Source organism: Fopius arisanus, unplaced genomic scaffold, assembly GCF_000806365.1.
Source record: "Fopius arisanus strain USDA-PBARC FA_bdor unplaced genomic scaffold, ASM80636v1 scaffold00006, whole genome shotgun sequence".
NCBI classification, from domain to species: domain Eukaryota; kingdom Metazoa; phylum Arthropoda; class Insecta; order Hymenoptera; family Braconidae; genus Fopius; species Fopius arisanus.
Genome location: NW_011887745.1, coordinates 1,336,582 through 1,340,617, shown reverse-complemented (window position 1 = coordinate 1,340,617; position 4,036 = coordinate 1,336,582).

Genomic DNA, 4,036 nt, shown 5'->3' with positions numbered 1-4,036 from the left:
CCTATTTCGGAGCAGAAATGTTATTTCGTTGAAATAAAAAGCACATTAATTATCATTTTCAAACAATTGAAGGCTTTCATTACTTGTCCGAAATTCTCGGATACTCTTTGATAGATGCGTGCCTTACTCAGGTTATTTGCATGTCGTTTTTATGATTTTTAAATACCACGTAGTTGTCCAAATATTTCTGCAGTAATTAGTCCAGCCGGTGGCGCATTTTGGCGTTTATATAACCACGACTTAATGCCTATCATAATTATTTTCACTCTAAAGCTGAGGAAAGCAGAATCATAAAAACTCAATTAAATTTACTGAACACCAACATCTCACATTAAAACACAAATATTCAGCTTTAAATGCAGTCGATCTACATCGAAATATAATAGAACAATTAAATTAGTAACAATAGCACAAAAGTTATTCTCCAAAGTTTACTAAACAATGATCATTGCAGTAATAACAATTATTTCTGAATAAAACAAATAAATAAAAATAAATGAATTCAATGAATTTCTCATTCTAGAGAATATAAAGAAGAATTCTTAAATTTTTAATGAAAATTCGAAGACTCTTTTCACTGAAAATACATAAATAATGGAAAATCGGCAATTATAAAATCAATAAAATAATAATGACATAATTAACACGGTGATAATAATCTGCACAATGTTTATCAGGAGTTAATTGGTCTGCGCGCTCTGCTCAGTACAAATAATTAATTTCATTCAATTTATTATTGTTGTTCAATGGGATACATGCAAATCATTACAGCAATCCATTCCATTTTTTTCCTCTCTAATGACTTTACTAACGAAACCAAATGAAATGATCCTAATTAAATTTTTGTACAACTGCGAGGATTTCAGAATAATTTTATTCACTCAATCGATATGCAAGGAATTATTTTATTTATCACCGATTAAAAACAAAATAGTTTAGAAACATTTGGTAATTTCATCTGGAATTTTCAGTTATCAATTTTTCTCAAGAGATGAATCCCATTTTTTCCTGATATAAGGCAGGTGAAGAATAATCCTCGAGATATCCGTTGGCCGTCAAAATTAATCGGAAAATTTCTTTCAAGTCTTTCTGAAAGGGAACGAAAAATGTATGAAGCTTTGCTGAAAAATCCCTCGTGCTGCACAGTCAGGATTTTTAGCCTCGAGAAAATTTACACCTCCATTTGCATGCAGCAAAGCTTTCTGCGTTGAAATTTTGAAGATCCAAGAGTATTACTGTCAAATAATTTTACTTTGAATCTTATCATCTGATCTTCTCTCTTCATCCTTTCCAAAATTCGTGATTCATATCGACCAGAGTCCAGAATTCCGTTACTCATTCATCAAATTGCAATTAAACTTGATGTTTTATGTGTTCCACTAAACGTATTTATGGTGCAGCATAAATAGTGAAGTAAAAGAAAACCGTCGAGTTGTCTTCTAGAGACAGTTTTAGATATTTGAGGAAGTTATTGGGGTTCAAAGAGTTTTTTTTAGAAAAAATAGACAACTCTAGAGTCTAGACATTTTGGGAAGTGATGGATCTTGTTGAAAATTAAGATGTAGAAGGTGCTATGGAGTGTGACATTCACTGCACATTCGGGTTCATCTACTGAAACAAAATTCGATGGCTACTGCGATATATATAACTTTGCGATGATTTAATAACGGAACCGCGAGTACATTTTATGAGACTGTGACGTACGATCCACCTGAAATATCATTCGGTTGCTTCCTTTACCGAGGGTTCATATTTCTTTCATGGGTTGGTCCAAGTTGTGAGCTTTACACGATAAATTTTCAATATAGTTGGAGTGTTCTGTGAAAGTAAAAAATCCTGACTTTATAGCATTCAGTTGGATCTATTCGGTTAAATTTCATTGTGCGAATGGAATTCACTGAGGGAAATTTCCAGTTGCAATACCTCAAACATTTATCAATAGCTTTTCCATCGGTGGTACAGAATTCGAAACTTTTCACTTTTGATTTTGATTCAATACCGTGTGGATTAATATTTTGAAATTTATTCATGGGATAATAGGAAATTCTGTCACACAAACATACCAGTTTTTTCGTTTTTTCGCTTTTTCGCTTTTTGGCTTTTCACCAGAGCTCTGTTTTTAATCAGTCTTTGATTACAGGTACGATCGTGTGCAGAGGGAAAAATAAATGAATTTCTTGTCGATACCTCGCGTTTAGTTCGTTGAATTTCCAATACACTGTATTTTCCCCATTCTTTTTCCAACTTCCTTGTCTAGTGAAGTGGTCAATCGGTTTAAATCTTTTTTGTTTTCCAAAGTAGTTTTTTAGATAAATCAACGGTCAAAGCACTGGAGATTATCGGTTTGCTCGCCCTTGGAGAATTCACTTCTTTCGTAAATAAAGATCTGTAGGATTGTCGGATGCTATTCGAAAATAAAATAAACGTTAAGTAACAAAAAATTGAAAATTTCGGCATTTCTGTGGAACTCTTCATTGGCGAATCAGATAGGTTTTTGAATTTATATACGAGACATTCTCAATTTTCACCACAAGGACATTTGTGGGGAATAGTTTACACAGAAAATATACTTGCGTGGCTTTCTAGTGCCCTAATTAACTACAACTTGCAAGCAATAATTAATTGCTTGGTGAATTTCTGAAGAAATCTCTCGAAACATTTAATAAAAGCCATAACATAATTATTTTTTGATTGAAAACCCAATGAAAAGACCATGTCTCTTTCACAAATGCAAACTTTCTCAAATATTTTCTCCAACTCCGTTGAGACAACCTGAATTCCTTTGACATTCAATTTTATGAAATAGTTAGATCATTTTATACTACAGAAAATATTAATTAGTATTTAGAGATAAAATGAAATTTTCACTCATGACATTAGCAATTGCACATGAATTTACATGAATTTAATTCATAACTACAAATATTTCCTCATTTTCCGTGAAGTAGATTGAATTTAATGAAAATTATTAATAATAAAATAATTACGTTAATCACTTCGTGTTGTGCTTCGTTGACTTTTCCAATTTGCAATACAGATGCGAATATTCCTATAGGATGAGAAATAAAACTGCATTAATGCTTGTAATATTCATAATTAGTGATATGACGTATCTGATAATAAGTGTAATTACAACGAATTTCTCGGTGACAAAACAAATTCATCCAACAGCTCGTAAGATAAATTCCACGTAAATCGATCAATCGTTCTAATATTTCGCGAAGCAATCAACATTTTCAAAACTGAAAACTATAAAAAAAAGTTGAAGCAACAACCCCCAGCAGTTTCACCCTAAAACTCCAATTACTCCCAAACTCGAGTTATTAAAACTTTATGTTTGTGTATCAAAGCATTTTAATGAAGAAACAACATTTCTTCATGAAGTTTGATGTTATAATTATATTTGTTGTTGCCTTCAGCGTAGAGATAGCTTAAGCAGGGGTTGCTGAGTGTGATGATATTACCCGAATACATTCCCTCAACGTAAACAGCCTTTCAGCCAACAATTATAAATAAATATCTATCCAAAAAATCAAGAGAAACTGGCGACAATTCATTTAATTTCACCCAATAATTTCTGCACACGAGAAACATAAACTCAAATTACGTTTAATAAATTCTCTTTTTCCGTGTCCCATTCACAATTTTAAACCAATTTTTATTATTATAAATTATATATCATATAAATTATCATTATAACATTAAATGTGGACTCTTTCTGAAACAATGTTAATGGTAATAACAATCAGACATTCTAATACTATTGATAAATAATAACGAAATTATAAATTAGATAGCTTTCTCTCATGAATCCTTAAGGTTGTTGTCGCGCGACAGTCTCTGTAAAAAGTTTATCCGCTGTAAAACGGGCCGGTTTAGAACACAATCTTTTAGCGGTATATAGTCTTACTTGATTGATTGCATTGTGCATGGATAGCTAAAGCATAACTATATATTTTCCATATTAACTATTTTCAATTATATAAATTTATGAATTTCCGATAATTATATTCCGTAAACCAAACGGTCAATCGAT